We start from the raw sequence: 21,030 nt of genomic DNA on the forward strand, positions 1-21,030 counted from the left end.
AGATTGTAACGTTGTTGCTTTAATTTGCTGTGAAAGCGGTGCTGATAGACAATAAAAGCGGTTTAAAAGCTGTGAGCCTTCTAAGTAAGTTAACCTTGCATTACTGCGCAACTGTTTCACCAGGTATCCAGTCTAGCTTACCAAATTCCCAACCAGACTAACTATAATCTTTTAATAGTCATACAACAACCGGTGATATATATATATATATATATAAGAGAATTTAAATAAAAATAAATAAATCAGTTTATATTTGGAAATTTATTTTAACATTGATCATTGAAATTTCAGCATATTAAACTTGAGTCGTAACTAAGCTGGTGCCTTATTTAGGATTGTGAAAATGTGAGATTGTAATCTTACGGAACACATCAAATATGGAGCCAAGATTGGGAGACTGCATACAACACTGCATTCATAAAATAACACACAAAGAACGTTGAAACATATGCAAGAGAAAATTAACCACTACCAACCGATTCAATTTTCACCCAAAGAAGTTACGTTCGTAGCACAATCCTGTCCGTCGTGTAATTACCACACACTGGTATACTAAATTCATACTAACTCTCTGTGAAATCTTTCCGAAAAGAATAGGTGAGGGCTATTTGATGCTTACACCACATGCTTCACGTGGTCAACTTGGTTTACACAAAGAGTGTAACTCCACAATAATTTTGATAATTAAAATAAATTACATCGAAACGCGATTTACTAAAGAAAAACCTCGAACTAGTTACTATCGTCTTACTATTAACCTGATGTGTCAAACAACTGTATAAGCACGTGGTACTTGTCTCACAAAGTACACCCCACGTGGGTTGAACATAAAGAAAATTTGCTATATTGAAAAATATTGTCAAGACGAGACGTTATAATCTCACGCACATTCGCATTTAAGATTTATGATCTTAGTTAGAGTTACTGATCGACACGTGGTTCCACTTTACTCACAAAGTAGTGACAAAGCAACTACCGGAAGATATTCTGAACTTCTCACGCGAATTACACTGCGTTGCAATTTAAGATAACATTAGATATTTTAGAGCTAAACCTGAAATAAAGGTGATTAAATTTTTAATTAGGCTGAACTTAAGAAATCCATTGTCCTACGGACTTAGCAGACACGCGCTTAGCCGGAGATCTTACCACTTCAGACGGTCGCCACGGACAAACTGACCTGGTCCCTTCCTGAGGGTGGCTCACAAATACAAACGGAAGTGGCCAGAGGGGCAGCTTCCTATACCAACATGACAAGGGACAGACAGGACCATACTAAGGATATAAACCTCTCTGCTTTAAGAAAGCGTAGTTATCTGTTCCGACGTTGGTCCTACTGTTCTCTAGCAGACAGGCTTGTCTGCTACCATCAAGCATGCAACTAGAAATACATTTGCTCATTCATCCTCTCACACAGAAGGGAAGGGGGATGACAGTATCTTATCATATACAGTACATAAAAGAAAGCTGATGTAGGTTCCGTATGAGACTGCGTGACATGAATTACATATAAACTGAGTTTTAAAGTGTAGTGGTGTGACAGATCGTTCTTGTTTATGTGTAAAAGTAACACGTTCCACTACTCAGTCTCCTCCCAGATAGTCAGAAACGCCACAGTAAATTTAGAAGAGGAATTTATGCCGTAAATGACAACAGATTTAAGAAATTAACATGAAAGGAATCCAGCAGAGACCTTTCAACATGAATACCTCTTCATGAAGTTGTATAGGTGAACAGAGAAGGATTAACTACTGTCAGGTATGGTGACCTGATCTTGGGACCTCATGTGCGGTTACTGCGGGTTGCTGTGTGTCCAGACTTCGTATTGTTGGACGATAATGTTTGACATCAGAGAGCGGGGGTAGTTGATATTTTTTCCCGGAAGCGGAAGATATTGCACTCATGGCGTGGCCTGCTCGCTCTCTCGATCTGAATCCCACAGAGCACGTCTGGGCTGCGTCAGGGACACGGGTTGCACCGCGTCAGCATCCACCAACCACTCTGCAAGACTTGCGAGCAACGCTGAAGGAAGAATGTGCGTTATTGCCTCAACATAACATTGATGACATCATTCACAGCATGCCCCGTCGTTTGTCAGGCCTGTATTACTGTTCGGTATTCCTTACACTGTTTCTACTTCATTGTCATCTGTTTGTACTGGTTTGTGGCCAAGTAAACGCAACCTTGCAAAATTTCCGTTTGTTGCTTTAATTTTGGACACCAGTGTTGATTCGAGACGCCAACAGTAGCTACCAATCTGAAACCAGCCAAGTAAGTTTGAGCGAAGTACCTGTAACAGAAACTTAGAAACAGCTGAACCACCCTTAAGGGGGGTAGGACATCAAACGGGCCAACTTGGAGCAGGAGAGGCACCACAGGACATTTTATTTTCTACTGTCTATACTTTTACAGATAAATTCATAAAACCATGTCAGCATGACCAGGAATGATTCAGGATTCACACTCATAGCAGTGGAAGCGCAAAAACATAATAAAATAATTTTTTTTACATATGAAATTTCATCATTTTTTCACTTACTGTTGACTGCATTTGTTGCTATAGGTACATTTTTCTTCACAAGTAAGAGAGATCCTTTGATGAATTTTGCACAGCATACAAACGATACTTACAGGTGTATGAAACTCCAGAATTTTCCAAATCTATTAAAAACTGTGGTAATAATTGAGATAATTAACTACAAAATTTGATTTTTTTCTAAACATGAAGTTTAAAACGTAACATCTCATTCATTTTTTCATAAATTAAATAGAGTCTAGAGTTTCAGACACCTGTAAGTATGGTTTGTATGCTGTGCAAAATTCATCGAACACTCTCTCTTACTTATGAAGAAAAGTGTACCTATAGCAACAAATGTAGCCGATAGTAAGTGAAAAAATGATAAAATTTCACATGTAAAAAAAATTATTTTGTTATGTTTTTGAACGTCCGTTGCTACGAGTGTGAATCCTGAATCCTTCCTGGTCATGCTGACAAAGTTTTATGAATTTACTTGTAAAAGTATAGACAGTGGAAATTAAAATGTTCTCTGGTGCCTCTCCTGCTCCAAGTCAGCCCGTTTGACGTCCTATCCCCCTTAATGCCCCAACAGGCTAGATTTTGAATGAGTGAGAACGGAACAGCACAGCGATTAAATCAAACGCAGCATACTGAAGTTGACATTCAGACTAGGAAGGTCACTGGGGTTCCATCTAACAACAGCTTCTTTCACAATCGACCACCGAATTGTATTGTGCAAAATGTATGTAATAACTATGGATTACCATCTTACACGAGTGAATCAAGATCTGCTCAAAAATACTAAATCTTTTATAGAATCTCGACGTCAGTGCAGTCTATGGAACGTCCAACAGAAACGCTCTGCCAAGGCAGTGTTCAAACTCCTCTGGTATTTGATATTTATACGACCGATTTCCCCTGCCTAACAGCACAGGATTGGTGCTGTTATGTATCTATAAGTGCCTGCTTAAGCTGGAACACGAACAAATAAAATAAATAGCCTGCAATATCTATACACATAGATACGTACACACACACACACACACACACACACACACACACACAGTCTGTCTGTCTGTCTGTCTGTCTCTCTCTCTCTCTCTCTCTCATACACACCGCGACAGCGTGGACGTGAACCGTATGTGCAGTTGACGGACTTTGAGCGAGGGCGTATAGTGGGCATGCGGGAGGCCGGGTGGACGTACCGCCGAATTGCTCAACACGTGGGGCGTGAGGTCGCCAGTGGTCGGCGGAAGGTGCACGTGCCCGTCGACCTGGGACCGGACCGCAGCGACGCACGGATGCACGCCAAGACCGTAGGATCCTACGCAGTGCCGTAGGGGACCGCACCGCCACTTCCCAGCAAATTAGGGACACTGTTGCTCCTGGGGTATCGGCGAGGACCATTCGCAACCGTCTCCATGAAGCTGGGCTACGGTCCCGCACACCGTTAGGCCGTCTTCCGCTCACGCCCCAACATCGTGCAGCCCGCCTCCAGTGGTGTCGCGACAGGCGTGAATGGAGGGACGAATGGAGACGTGTCGTCTTCAGCGCTGAGAGTCGCTTCTGCCTTGGTGCCAATGATGGTCGTATGCGTGTTTGGCGCCGTGCAGGTGAGCGCCACAATCAGGACTGCATACGACCGAGGCACACAGGGCCAACACCCGGCATCATGGTGTGGGGAGCGATCTCCTACACTGGCCGTACACCACTGGTGATCGTCGAGGGGACACTGAATAGTGTGTAATGTTGTAACTTTAATTTGGTATGCTGATATCGGTGCTAATTGACAATTAAAGTGAGTTAAAAGGCGTGATCTGTCTGGGGACGTTAACCGTGGATTACTGGGCAACTGTTTCATCAGATATTTAGTCTTGGTTTACCAACCAGACTAACATTAATGATAATCTTTTAATAGTCATACAAAACCGGTAATATATATATATAAAGGATAATTTAAATAAAAAGAAAGAAATCAGTTTATATTTGGAAATTTATTTTAAGGTTGTTCATTGAAATTTCAGCGTATTATACGTGAGTTATAACTGAGCTGGTGCCTTATTTACGATTAAAAAAAAAAAGTGAGATTGTAATTTTACGGAACACATAAAATATGGAGCCAAGATTGGGAGACTGTATACAACACTGCATTCATAAAATCACACACGAAGAACATTGAAACATAAGCAAGAAGAAATTAACCACAACCAACAGATTCAGTTTTTTACCCAAAGAAATTACGTTCATACCACAATCCTGTCCGTCATGTAATTATCACACACTGGTATACTAAATTCATATTAACTCTTTGTGAAGTCTTCGCAAAAGAATAGCTGAGGGCTACTTTGATGATTACACCACATGCTTCACGTGGTCAACTTGGTTTACACAAAGCGTACAACTCCACAATAATTTTGATAATTAAAATACATTAGATCGAAAAGCAATTGACAAAAGAAAAACCTTGAACTGGTTACTAACGTCTTACTATTAACCTGATGGGTCAAACAGTTATATAAGCACGTGGTAGTGGTCTCGCAAAGTACACCCCACGTGGGTTGAACGTAAAGAAAAGCATAAAGAAAAGTTGCTATATTAAAAAAAATATTCTCAAGACGAGACGTTATAATCTCACGCACATTCGGATTTAAGATTGATGAACTTAGTTAGAGTTACTGATCAACACGTGGTTCCACTTTACTCACAAAGTAGTAACAAAGCAACTACCGCAAAATAATCTGAATTTAACACGAGAATTACACTCCGCTGCACTTTAAGATAGCATTAGATATTTTAGAGCTAAACCTGAAATCAAGGTGATTAAATTTTCAGTTAGGCTGAACTTAAGAAATCCATTGTCCTACGGACTTAACAGACACGCGCTTAGCCGGAGATCTTACCACTTCAGACGCTCGCCACGGCCACACTGCAACTGCCTACTGCCGAGCGTGCTTCCTGAGGGAGGCTCACAAAGACCAACGGAAGTGGCCAGAGGGGCAGCTTCCTATACCAACATGACAACGGACGGACAGGACCATACTAAGGATAGAAACCTCTTTGCTTTTAGGAAGCGTAGCTACCTGTTCCGACGTTGGTCCTACTGTTCTCTAGCAGACAGGCTTGTCTGCTACCCTCAAGCATGCAACTAGAAATACATATGCTCATTCATCCTCTCACACAAAAGGGAAGGGGGTTGACAGTATCTTATCATATACAGTATATAAAAGAAAGCGGATGTAGGTTCCGTATGAGACTGTGTGACATGAATTACATATAAGAATTACATATAAACTGTGCTTTAAAGTGTAGTAGTGTGACAGATCGTTCTTGTTTATGTGTAAAAGTAACACGTTCCACTGCTCAGTCTCCTCCCAGATAGTCAGAAACGCCACAGTACATTTAGAAGAGGAATTTATTCCATAAATGGCAACAGATTTAAGAAATTAAACATGAAAGGAATCCAACAGAGACCTTTCATAACCCCAACGCTCCGGGAAAAGACTGTGCAGGGAATTTTCTGGCCATGCTAGGACATTCCCAAGCAGGCTTCTCACACCCTACTTAAACCAAAAGTGTAAAAGAAAAGGCAAAAGGACACCAGCTACTTGCTAAAACACAATAATTTCAACACATCTTCAGAATCCACCAATTTCAAACAGAAAAAAAAGAACACAATCTGTGACACCTATTTAAAAGGTAGTGTAGACCTAATTCGGTCAGCAAGTAAAAACAATGGTTCCTGTGTCATTAATATGAAAACAATTTCTGGTTGTTACCCTTATGGAGTTCACCAGTATTTGCTCATTGCAAGAGCCAACTGATCACAGGAAAATTTATGACTGTTTATTAACAAGCAAAATTTATGAAAATAGCAAAGGTGCCACAGCAATTAAAAAAAGAACATCAAATAACTTCGGTATTAAAAAGCAGAACATAACAATGCACAATCTGCAAAAGCAACAAAATGATAAGAGAAAAAACATGTTTTACAAAGTGGTTATCGCAAAAAAATTCTATATCGTATAAAACTAATAATTTGTAGAATTAAAATAACTATGTGGCACTCATTTAATCACTCTACTATATTTCAATTAGCTAGCAAACAATGAGCACTGTGTCATTATACTGAAACTACAATAATTATGTGATTGTTACCCTTAAGGGGTTCCTCACAGTAAATATGCCCCATGCAAAGGCTAATCGATCACAGTTCAATGAGAATAAAAGGCTATCTGACTGATAAACGAAGCAATGCCACAGCAATGAATTTACGAAACAAAATATCACAAATCTAATACATCACACAAAAACAAACATTGATAAATAAAACAGTACAATAGTCAACATCTAAAACAAAAAAACACCTATAAATAAAACACCTGCAAAATACAAGAGTCAAAGTCTAAAAAATATAAATAGAACACCTGCAAAATACAAGAGTCAGTCTAATAAACACCAATAAATCGTACTCCTGCAAAACACACGAGTCAGAGTTTCTCTGACAGAAACACACGTATATGCACTGGACTAAGAACCGTATAATCACTGTTCACTGACACACTCAGTACTTCCACTGTTCCGAGGCACAATATAGGGGAAAGAGAGGGGGTTCGTCGCCACAGCTGTCATTAGGGATTTTTTTGTCCATCTGTTGCGTGCGATCCCGCCGTCTCTGCCCGCTCATGAAGTTTCTCCCGTGTCACGTCATCTCGATTTGGTTCCATGTTTGTGTTGTCAAATTCGTGCGGTATCCTCGTTTGACACGCCATGTTGATATTCCTGGGCAAGGATGACACTTAATGGCTCTTCTTTTGTGCCACCCTTAGCGACCAGAGAACATCGAACCATGATTTACTGTCGCTTGACAGTGGGCATCCGTCAGGAGATGTTGATAGGCGTCATTGAAGTCTGCCAGTTACTCTGGACAGTATGTGTCAAAAGGCTCCACGCCCTTTGTGTTGTTACATTCTTGGGTTATCCTCAATTGGCTCGCCGGTTTGATATTCCTGGGCAAGGATGACACTTAATGGCTCTTCTTTTGTGCCACCCTTAGCGACCAGAGAACATCGAACCATGATTTACTGTCGCTTGACAGTAGGCATCCATCAGGAAATGTCGATAAGCGTCGTTGACGTCTGCAAGTTTCTCTGGGCAGTACCTGTCAAAAGGCTCCACGCCCCTTGTGTTGTTTCACCGCGGCCGTCTCGTCACGGTCGCGTGCGTGTGGTGCGTTGCCAGCAGATGGATTTCCGCGCGGTGGACCGCTCGCCCATCTCAGGTCATCGCCTCGAGGAAGGGTCGCCCGGGGCGGCCGCCCATTAGCTCCAGGTACAAGGGAAAGTGTTTGCCACTTACTCTCCTTTTGTTGTCGGCCGCGCTCCCAAAGTGGCCCGGATGACAGCGTGTCCCGCTGGGAAACCCGCCAGTTTACAACTAGTCCGGCTGCTCCCGCTGTCTCTTAAGAGTTTTGCCGGTTCGCTTTCACGTTCTCAACTGCATTCACAGAAATTTTTCATCATCCTTATGTGATAACACAATGTCATACATAATACCACTTAGTATTGTCTTTCACAATTTTTAAGAACAAAGTGAGACTTAATATTTTTTTTAAATAAAAAAATTAGATGAATCGACAATATAAAATAAAATTTAAATGACTTGACAATTTAAAAAAAATAAAAGTGAAATGACTTGACAGTATAAAAATAAAAATTTAAATGAACTGACAATATAATATTTAAATCCACATCACTAATGTGGTTCACTTACGTTTTAATAAATCAAATGCTATTTATTAATTCACTAAAATGAATAGGATTATGCCTTGTGCAAGTATAGGTCAGGACAGCATAGGGTTCACATGTTATTTACACACACATACATGCACACCTGTTGTCTATTCTACAAACTAACTACCCATAAACATGCATTACTCAATATTCTACTTCTATCCACTACTAGTTAAGCCCATAAGCTACTTCAATGCTATTTCAACACCGTGTATATACCACTACAACATTGTTCTAATTCATCCTCTTCTTGACGCTCGCAGCATACGTCTTGTCACATGATAAATATGGAGAACTTTCCTTAAACATACACATTAAAAAGAACAATGGTTATTTACACGCCAAAACATTTATACCAGTTCGTACACCTGAAAAGAGACTCGCAATTATACATTTATCATACTCATATATTCACACATAAAACAGTAAGAAAATTTCACCTAAAATTACGTTATCACAACAATTAATCACGCAGATGACTCTGAGAAGGTTAATAATATTTGCATTATACAGGTTATATTACATTTTCTTACCCATTTTGCTGCGATTTCGTTCCTTCTTTACGTTACCTTTCGCTTCCAAATCAGTTATTTCGCCTGTGGTGGTTATTCTGGATTCATTTCTCATGAATGGCAAAATTGTGGTCACCTCTATTCTGTAAAACAATATCATCTTAACATATTGAACTTACAACAGACACAAAAGATCCGAATCCTCCTGTAGTTTAAATGACAAATGTTTTGCTTTATCCTTATTACCTTAAACCAAGCTTTCCTTCGTTCCCATAATCAAAATTATTTAATCATCCTCTACCTTCAAGAGGGAAATTTCCTCAGTACAAATCACATAGGCTGCAGTGCATCCCGCACCAGCGAAAACAGTAAGCTGTAATGCTCACAGCATCAGCAAAACACATAAACGTCGCTTTTCTAGGACAAGTATTAACGCAGAATAATTTTTTTTAGGCTTTGGCTCAACATCAATCAAGACTACAAAAAGGATCCATATTTCCGTTCCATTCTCCATTTGCTGAAAAGCTGCTCGTATTTGACTACCACAATAATATTTCAGAGCCACGTAAATTACACAAACCACAATTCTTCTTTCACCTTGAAGGGAATCAATATACTTACGAAATCCACAGACAGCACTTTACGTACTCAGCTATAAAGAACAAAAAAGACATATATCATCAATATTAACATATCATCGCATATTGGAAGCCAATGGTTCAACAATCGTATTATCGCATCCTGTTTTCAAGATTCCAAACTTACTCATTCCTTTCTCAGAGTTCTCCTATCTTAAAATATTCATACAGCACGCATACTATAGTAAGAGATCCTCATTTATACTGACAGATATAGAATAGTAATAGATAGATAGTAGCACTGAAAGCAGAAAATCGGAAACAAGGCTACTAACAGCTGGGGACCTGGGTTTGCCAGACCCATAATACCCACAGATCGGATATTCCCCTGAGTTTTGCATTAATTCAACGCAGATATTGCTTCTCTCAGGAGCGGCTCTTTTCGATTTACACACAAAAAAACATAAACAACATTTCACTCGTTCACAAAGAAACCTTTTATGTTCACATTTGAACCAACCTAAATCCTAATTGCACAAGGAAAGAAAAATAACTAAAAACGTCACTTCAATCAATCACATAGAAACAGCTTTATCATTATTTTTACTAACATATTATTCAAAATGCATACGTCACAAATTTAAACTAATCAATTCTTTCTCCTCACCGTCCTCTCTACTTCTCACTGTCCTTTCTACTCATTTGCCATGTCGCTCATTTGTTCCGATTGGGCGCCTTCTGCGCTGATCGTTTGTCATTGCCGATTTCGTTCATTTCCATTTGCTGGATTATGTCTAGGGTTAGCCGGCCGAATTTCAACATCATGAGGTGCTCCGCCTACAGTCCTATTCCCACCGTATTCACCGTGATATCGATTCTGGTTGCCGTAACTGTTCCGTTCATGATTCTGTCCACGTCCTCGATCATTTCTGTTGTTCCACCTGTGTTCGCGACTGTTACCCCTGTTTCTATACGGCCTGTCCCGATTATTGTTCCGTTCGCGTCGCGACGACCAGTCACGCCGTTGATTAGTACTACGGCCACGACTGCGATCGCGCTGCTGTGCCCCGTAATAACTTTGTGGCTGATTAGGCGGGCATTCTGCTGTATTATATTCCAAATCTTGGAGAAGTGTTTTAAACGTTTCCACGTCCTCTTTGCATCGTCCCGCAAGAATGACGTGCCGCAAGTGCATCGGCAATTTGGTGATGCATATCCTAATTAGTTCCGCAGGCCCGTATGGGTCGTATAAAAATTGATTTGCCTGCAGCATGTGGTCGAATAGACGTGCAGGGTTGCCGAAACCAGACTGGTTCAAATTTGGCAGCATAATTATGCCATGTTTGACCCTATCTTGTGCCGCTTCCGACCAATAGGCGGACAGAAAGGCTTGTCGAAACTCCCGAGTGGAGTTGCAGTGACGCGCTGCCGACCTCATGCGAATCGCCGGTTCGCCTTCCAAATAGCCACACATATATTCTATCTTATGTGAACTTGCCCAGTCGGGGGGAAGACAAAACTCAAATTGCTCGAGCCATGCACGTGGATGTATTCCTTTTTGCGAATTTCGGAATATCTCAAACTTTCTTACCGTAAGGAAATGTTTGAAATCAAATCCCCGCATTTCCTCCTGGCGAGGCCCTTGAATGTTTCTGTTTCTCTCATGTCTGCCCCTTAAATTACATTCTTCCCTGTCGTCAAAATCTCCCTCGTGGCCGGAGTCCCTCTCTGCACTGTTCGTACGGCTATTTTTAGTGCTATTGGCGAGTTCGGAATCACACGCCATGCGGTTTTCCAGATGCGCCACGCGTTCTTGTAATTCGCCTGTTACAGCTTTGTGTTGTCTGTTCACTTCAAACTGTCCCTTCTGAAATCTAAGAAGCGAACGCACTTCTTCGGTCTCTGCGGCCGCTACCGGTGTAGTATTGTTCCCGCTTTCCGTCAGCTTCATCGTGCCTACAATGTCCGCTAATGCCGCAATCTTATCATCAATTTGTCTCTTGTCCTCCGCCCCAGTCTGCTTCAATTGTTCTACTTGCTGTTCCAACGCGTGGATCGCTAAACTGTTGTCCGCTATTCTGTTGCTAACGGACGTGGGACAATGCGTTTCCGCCTCTTGGACCCTCGACAGTACCTGCTGGTACTCCCTTTGGCATTCTTCCCTCAGCTCTTGGAAATTCCTAAGTAGCCGTTCTTCGCTTTCTTTAGATTGGGCATCGCCCCTCCGCTTGCTCTGTTCTAAGGCTTGCAGACGATCATCGATTTGTTCAAATGTACGGCCTAATTCTTTCATAATATCACTTTTTATCTCACTTGCCAGATTGTTTATTCTTTGTGAGATATCATCGGACACTCTCTGCATCGACTTGTCGACTTTATTTGTCTGCTGGATTAGTTTTTCGTCTATTTGTTCGCCTAGCTCTTGGATCGATTTTTCGGATGATTCTTTTTGTTCTCGGAACGATTTTTCAAATGATTCTTTATTTTGTTGCAATAAGGCTTTCATGAGTTCTGCCAAATCAATTTGGTTAGTTGGAGGCAAATTAATTTGTGGCTCTGATGTGAGCCCGTTCGTCCTGTCTTGCATTTCGTCTGAAGTATTCCCCATTGCATTTTCGGAACCGCCCGACGCGTTAACATTCGAAATTAAATTATCCCCTTGGTCCATGTTGCTTAGGTTGTCGGACCGCTTACTTTTAGTTTGGTTACGTGTCTGCATTAGTGCAATTTATAACCGGTATGCGACACACTAATCAAAATAAATGTGTCCCACAAAAATTACGACAGTCACACGAAAGATACCCAACCTAGTACGCACTTTTTCACACGCAAAACAAATTTTTATCTTAGATCGAAACAGTGGAATTTACAAGCGAGAATAAAAAAAACACACAGACATATAAAACACACAAATATAAGAAAACACAACAAGACAAACAACGCAACGCCGATCAACAACGCCGTGAATCTTTTGAAAGTCTGCTCGGAAACAACGCAGAAGTTGTTTGAGCGCTGTAGGGAAAAAAAATTAAGATTATAACACGCTCGCAATCTAACATTTCAGAGATTCCAGAGTCTAGCGGAATCACAGAACAGGGTCGCCATGTGTAATGTTGTAACTTTAATTTGGTATGCTGATATCGGTGCTAATTGACAATGAAAGTGAGTTAAAAGGCGTGATCTGTCTGGGGACGTTAACCGTGGATTACTGGGCAACTGTTTCATCAGATATTTAGTCTTGGTTTACCAACCAGACTAACATTAATGATAATCTTTTAATAGTCATACAAAACCGGTAATATATATATATAAAGGATAATTTAAATAAAAAGAAAGAAATCAGTTTATATTTGGAAATTTATTTTAAGATTGTTCATTGAAATTTCAGCGTATTATACGTGAGTTATAACTGAGCTGGTGCCTTATTTACGATTAAAAAAAAAAAAGTGAGATTGTAATTTTACGGAACACATAAAATATGGAGCCAAGATTGGGAGACTGTATACAACACTGCATTCATAAAATCACACACGAAGAACATTGAAACATAAGCAAGAAGAAATTAACCACAACCAACAGATTCAGTTTTTTACCCAAAGAAATTACGTTCATACCACAATCCTGTCCGTCATGTAATTACCACACACTGGTATACTAAATTCATATTAACTCTTTGTGAAGTCTTCGCAAAAGAATAGCTGAGGGCTACTTTGATGATTACACCACATGCTTCACGTGGTCAACTTGGTTTACACAAAGCGTACAACTCCACAATAATTTTGATAATTAAAATACATTAGATCGAAAAGCAATTGACAAAAGAAAAACCTTGAACTGGTTACTAACGTCTTACTATTAACCTGATGGGTCAAACAGTTATATAAGCACGTGGTAGTGGTCTCGCAAAGTACACCCCACGTGGGTTGAACGTAAAGAAAAGCATAAAGAAAAGTTGCTATATTAAAAAAAATATTCTCAAGACGAGACGTTATAATCTCACGCACATTCGGATTTAAGATTGATGAACTTAGTTAGAGTTACTGATCAACACGTGGTTCCACTTTACTCACAAAGTAGTAACAAAGCAACTACCGCAAAATAATCTGAATTTAACACGAGAATTACACTCCGCTGCACTTTAAGATAGCATTAGATATTTTAGAGCTAAACCTGAAATCAAGGTGATTAAATTTTCAGTTAGTCTGAACTTAAGAAATCCATTGTCCTACGGACTTAACAGACACGCGCTTAGCCGGAGATCTTACCACTTCAGACGCTCGCCACGGCCACACTGCAACTGCCTACTGCCGAGCGTGCTTCCTGAGGGAGGCTCACAAAGACCAACGGAAGTGGCCAGAGGGGCAGCTTCCTATACCAACATGACAATGGACGGACAGGACCATACTAAGGATAGAAACCTCTTTGCTTTTAGGAAGCGTAGCTACCTGTTCCGACGTTGGTCCTACTGTTCTCTAGCAGACAGGCTTGTCTGCTACCCTCAAGCATGCAACTAGAAATACATATGCTCATTCATCCTCTCACACAAAAGGGAAGGGGGTTGACAGTATCTTATCATATACAGTATATAAAAGAAAGCGGATGTAGGTTCCGTATGAGACTGTGTGACATGAATTACATATAAGAATTACATATAAACTGTGCTTTAAAGTGTAGTAGTGTGACAGATCGTTCTTGTTTATGTGTAAAAGTAACACGTTCCACTGCTCAGTCTCCTCCCAGATAGTCAGAAACGCCACAGTACATTTAGAAGAGGAATTTATTCCATAAATGGCAACAGATTTAAGAAATTAAACATGAAAGGAATCCAACAGAGACCTTTCAAGTGCACGGTACATCCAAACCGTCATCGAACCCATCGTTCTACCATTCCTGGACCGGCAAGGGAACTTGCTGTTCCAACAGGACAATGCACGTCCGCATGTATCCCGTGCCACCCAACGTGCTCTAGAAGGTGTAAGTCAACTACCCTGGCCAGCAAGATCTCCGGATCTGTCCCCCATTGAGCATGTTTGGGACTGGATGAAGCGTCGTCTCACGCGGTCTGCACGTCCAGCACGAACGCTGGTCCAACTGAGGCGCCAGGTGGAAATGGCATGGCAAGCCGTTCCACAGGACTACATCCAGCATCTCTACGATCGTCTCCATGGGAGAATAGCAGCCTGCATTGCTGCGAAAAGTGGATATACACTGTACTAGTGCCGACATTGTGCATGCTCTGTTGCCTGTGTCTATGTGCCTGTGGTTCTGTCAGTGTGATCATGTGATGTTAGAATAGCCTTCAGCTAAGTCCATGGCTACGACCTAGCAAGGCGCCATTAACCATTTCTAGAGAGAGTCTCACTTGTATCATCAAGAATGCTGTATACAAATGATGGATTAAAGTTAAGTGTTCCAGCAGCTACATATTTTCTTTATAGCATTCATTCCGTATCCTGTTTCAGACCTCACGCCCGTCTGCTTGAGTTTAACGCGTGCATTTCGGCCTCTCTAGCTATACAACATAAGGATTACGCCCTCGCTGTCCCAGAACATGGACACCATCATTTTTTCAGCACTGGCGGTTACCCGAAGTTTTTTTGGTGGCGGTGAATCTGTGTGCTTCCATTGAGCTGACTGGCGCTTTGTTTCTGGATTGAAAAACGGCATCCACGTCTCATCCATTGTCACAACCGACGAAAAGAAAGTCATATTCATGCTGTCGTTGCGCGTCAACATTGCTTGGCAACATGCCACACGGGCAGCCATGTGGTCGTCCGTCAGCATTCGTGGCACCCACCTGCATGACACTTTCGCATTTTCAGGTCGTCATGCAGGATTGTGTGCACAGAACCCACAGAAATGCCAACTCTCGAGGCGATCTGTTCAACAGTCATTCGGCGATCCCCCAAACCAATTCTCTCCACTTTCTCGATCATGTCGTCAGATCGGCTTGTGCGAGCCCGAGGTTGTTTTGGTTTGTCGTCACACGATGTTCTGCCTTCATTAAACTGTCACACCTACGAACGCACTTTCGACACATCCATAACTCCATCACCACTTGTCTCCCTCAACTGTCGATGAATTTCAATTGGTTTCACACCACGCAAATTCAGAAAACGAATGATTGCACGCTGTTCAAGTAAGGAAAACGTCGCCATTTTAAGTATTTAAAACAGTTCTCATTCTCGCTGCTGGCGGTAAAATTCCATCTGCCGTACGGTGCTGCCATCTCTGGGACGTATTGACAATGAACGCGGCCTCATTTTAAAACAATGCGCATGTTTCTATCTCTTTCCAGTCCGGAGAAAAAAAATCGGAGGCCTTAGAACTTGAATGCACCTCGTATTTCGACATATTCTTTCAGCCATTTTGCCCACAATATTGTGCACTTGTGGGATGCTGCCAACAACGGCATGAACCTCTCCCTACCACACAGCATTGTTAGAAACAGGCTTCCTTGTCCCGACACAACCTGGAGTACAATCCGTGCTGGGATCTTCGACCATTAATATAATAGACTGGCCCTGACGTTATTTTCGTGGCTCCAACATCTCTGGGCTGAAGCCACGTGAATGTTGGCAAAACATGGTTGTTTCGTGTTGCGCTTATGGCTGTACTCAGCGTTTTGTCGGGGGAAATGGCGTTACATTTCACACGTAAGTGTTTCTACGATAGTGCAGATGCGTTTATTGAAATCTGCTGAAGTCACTTTTATATGTTTTTTACACTTGAAATAGAGTATCACGTAAATTAAAGTGTTGAAAGTGATGCCTGTAAAGTCTGACTCATATTGCATTTTGGAAAGTATCTGTGATAATTCGCTTACAGAAGTAAGTATAACTGTTTCTCGTTCCTACTCATAGGTTCCCTAAGGATGAAAACCGAAGGCAGCTTTGGATACAGGACCTGAAACGGAAAAACTTTAAGCCATCTGCACATACGCGCCTTTGCTCGAAGCACTTCGGGGAGATGTGTTTTGATAGGTTAGTTATTATTTGCAATGTATATTTATAATTTATATTTATAGTGTCTGTCATTTTTAAACCTAGGCTCCAAAATTATTTTCTGAAACTTCAAAGTCTCACCTTTCATCTAAAATATCATTGTTTTTAAACTGATAGTTTAAACGTTTGTAAAAATAGTGGGAACTGAATCTTTGAAGTGCACCTAAAATTGATACTCAAAATGGACCTGCTCCTAAGGTCGACAATTTTGGCACATATAGTTGACATAATTCCCGTATACCATGCATGGGGGCTAAATTAAAATTAAATATGAATGCAAATATTTTTAGTAGCTGTATGTCCGATTACGCAAGTCTCGTAAACGGCTGGCCCTGACAACTAATTGTTACGCTATCTGACTGCATAGAATGACAACAAAGAATGTAAGAAAATTTCTGTTAACACAATTAACTAATTAAGTCCCCAGCAACTATAAAATCTACGAATCCAACAAAGCACAAGTGTAGCTGTTCTGTATGTGGTAGTATGACTCAACGCACATCTGGCACGGTTCTTCTTCAACAAGACAAGAATTTTTAAATATCATTTATACTGACGTGATAAAAGAAAATTAGAAATACTATAATTGTGCAAGAAACCCAGAATTACACTCTAATACAAGAACACAAGCCAGATGCTTTGTTGACTGAACCTGTAATGACACATTATTCAGGACACACAAATAAATAGACAACATAATATTTATTACCTTCATATATATTGACGAAAAGCACTCTGACCATTACAATATCTGCATTGGAATAACATCTGCTATCTCTCCCACCACATAGCTGCATAAAACATCGAACAAACACTCACTACTACCCCATCTCATTCCAACTTCAGCTACAAGCAGTGTCCACCACAACTTCTCGGCAAGAACTGCCTGTCGCTGCGTCTCAATAATCACTGCCAGTGGAGGCGGCGGAACAATACTCTCTGGCGCGATTTCTGGCGCTGTGGCTCAGTGTAGCCACCTTTCATATGCCCTTCCTCCACGGGCTAGAATTTGATGGTATTTTTGCCAGCATTGGTGGTGAAAATACCACCAGATTCGTGAAAAAAATACAGACAAAAATAAAAGATAATATTAATACGTAAGTATCATATAACTAGATAAAATTTTGGCTTTGCACTGACCTTACAATAGCCTAATATATCAAATACAGTAAGGAATACAAATTCTTTCATACATATGACTTTACATAATAGTTTACAGAAATATCATGTGGTTAAACAATTCAATCGATAGCGTCAGCAATGACGAATATGAGCAGGTAAGAGTCTTATAACTTTTCACAAACAGTAATACACAAAAAATCAGTTTATACAAATATTCACATAAAATGTTTTCATAACAAGTGGTTGAGCCCGCATCTCGTGGTCGTGCGGTAGCGTTCTCGCTTTCCACGCCTGGGTTCCCGGGTTCGATTCCCGGCGGGGTCAGGGATTTTCTCTGCCTCGTGATGGCTGGGTGTTGTGTGATGTCCTTAGGTTAGTTAGGTTTAAGTAGTTCTAAGTTCTAGGGGTCTTATGACCACAGCAGTTGAGTCCCATAGTGCTCAGAGCCATAACAAGTGGTTGACAGTTCCAGCAGTAGCACCCAGCAATGTTGAGTAAGTGCAGACAACATCAGGTGACATCATTTCAGTAGAAGCAGTCCATCAGTGGCACCCAGCATTGTGGAACAGGTGCAGACTCCAACAGGTGACATCATTTCAGTAGAAGCAGTCCATTAGTGGCACCCAGCAATGTTGAGTAGGTGCAGACTCCAACAGGTGATATCATTTCAGTAGAAGCAGTTCATCAGTGGCACCCAGCAATGTTGAGTAGGTGCAGACAGCAAGAAGTAACATCATTTCAGTAGAAGCAGTTCCATCTGTGGTACCCAGCAATGTTGAAGAGGTACAGACAGCAAGAAGTAACATCATTTCAGTAGAAGCAGTTCCATTTGTGGTACCCAGCAATGTTGAATAGGTACACACAGCAACAAGTCACATTTCTCAGTAGAAGCAGTTCATCAATGGCACCCAGCAATGTTGAGTAGGTGCAAACAGCAACAGGTGACATCATCTCAGTAGAACCAGTCCATCAGTGGCACCCAGCAATGTTGAGTAGGTGCAGACAGCAAGAAGTAACATCATTTCAGTAGAAGCAGTTCCATCTGTGGTACCCAGCAATGTTGAAGAGGTACAGACAGCAAGAAGTAACATCATTTCAGTAGAAGCAGTTCCATTTGTGGTACCCAGCAATGTTGAAGAGGTACACACAGCAACAAGTCACATTTATCAGTAGAAGCAGTTCATCAGTGGCACCCAGCATTGTTGAGTAGGTGCAGACACCGACAAATGACATTAAAAACCTATCACTGATCACACTGTTCCTCAGCAGAAATTAAACATGTCCTAGTGGCACCAATCATGTAGAAAAAGTACAAGTAACAGTCCATAATATTTACTATCACTGATCAGACAGTTCAAGCATGAACAATAGTTTGAATACACATACAAATGCTTTTACACTAAACATACAAATCATAACAAACACACAAATGATGTCAGATAATTGTCATATTAACTATTACAAATACACAAACATCAGTAAACCTATAATATTTATGGGTGTCAGTGCAAGCCACTACAAACAAATAAAATAATATTTAGGAGATAGGTGGGTAGGATTAGGAAAGGAAAACACACAAAACACACTCACTCATCTTTCATCCACATTAAGTACTACTGTGTAATTGAATAGTGTTAACTGTGTGAATCCACTTCTGTCAAAATTTCATGTTCATCATGTGTATCAAGTAGTAGTGACAGCAATGTATAACAGTCAATAATAGTTAAGTCAACGTCATAGTCATCATGTCAAGACCAATGTTTGCCAAGCCAGATCAAAATGTACGGTTGCTGAACAACTGTCAGTGTGCCAAGATATGCAACTTCCTCTCTCCAAAAAAAAAAAAGTACATACTGCTTAGTGATTTAACAAAGTGTGTGTAGACAATCTTCCTTCCATGTTAGTGTTCTAGTCTGCTATCTTCATCCTCCTTGTTCCATATAGACCAACAACAAAAAAAAAAAAAAAAAAAAAAAAAAATGCACCTCACTTATTTTACCTCTTATACACCATAACTCCAATCAACTTCATATAATCTCAATACCTCCATAATACCTCTTCAATACGTCGATACATATAAACCTTATTGCCAGTATCATTTCACTTCCATAACAACTCTTTCCTCTAGTCAGTCTCCTCGATCGAGTACAGATAAAATCCTAATGCAAACCTCCTCATCCCATACAATCCGAAGACACACTGTCAACACACAACCTCTGTGTAATCTATCTGACCAAAATCTTCTACTCATTATGAATTATAAACAAAGAATGCATACATGACCTCTAACAGACTTAGTTCGAATAACTCTCAGTAATTAAGTACGATTACGGAGTGTGAATGATCCTAATATTTCACAGTCTGTACACCACTTCAAGAATTATGGCAAACAGAAGCAAACATGTGGAGTATTTCTTGTGTCAAGTGTCACTTCCTATTTCAATTGCTCACGAAAAATGCAGTGTAATAACTGTGTTGGTATGTCATGTCGTTAGCTTCCTTCCTATTGGCATACATTTATACAGCTTTCATAAAACCTCCAGCTCATGTGACTTCTATGATGTTTCTTGTACTAAAGTCGCTCGTCGAATTACTGCAGTTCATTTTCTTATGTTAAAATATAAAGCACTGAGCGTAAGCAAAACAAGCAACAGCGAGTAAATATACCAGTAGTGAACAGAATATCAACAAGTGGATGCAGCACAATTTCTATAACGAGGCTTCACCAAGCGAACAATCCGTAACCCATACCACATCGTAACCCACACTCCATGTCCGTACACTGTACATCAGCATTGCTATATACCAAATTAAAGTATAGTTATGACAACAAGCAGAAATATGTAAATGTGCAATCCATACGCATAGCAGTAAACATATATCTTACGCACTAAACAGGTCATTAGCATCGTATCTTAATATGTAAACATGAAGGCGCAAGCAGATAAATCACAAAGTATAGCTTACATACCTAACCACATCAGCACAATTAATCAGGTGACAATTATAATTTAAATAAATAGGCACAGCAGGCACATAATTAAAAATATGACATCAGTGAAAAAGCAGTGCAGCCAAGCGATGCATAATATACACAAGTAACAATCCAGTTCATTAATAATCATTGTCAAAATCAGTTAACGTACGCAAGCACGTCGCTTCATAAGTAATTTCATTGAACATGTAATTAGCACAAAGTATGAATCACGTAATCGCGAGCAGCAAATTACGTCTAAAGTACGTACCTAAGTGGAAATATGTTACCTGAAAAATAAACTCAATTAATAATTACCTTTTTAGTTTATTACTTTCTTCTTCAAAATGACATTTTTCCTGAAATTTTCTCGATAGCAAGTCGTCTTAACGTCGGACATGCACAGAATTTACCTGAAGTTCTTAAATATTTTATAGAACCGTATCCTGAAAAATACAGAATGTTAATAACAGAATTCATCAAGTCACTATAGCTTTATACTGAATTTAGTCGGAGAAATTAGACTGTGTATT

Source organism: Schistocerca cancellata, chromosome 10 (genome assembly GCF_023864275.1).
Source record: "Schistocerca cancellata isolate TAMUIC-IGC-003103 chromosome 10, iqSchCanc2.1, whole genome shotgun sequence".
In the NCBI taxonomy this organism is placed as follows: domain Eukaryota; kingdom Metazoa; phylum Arthropoda; class Insecta; order Orthoptera; family Acrididae; genus Schistocerca; species Schistocerca cancellata.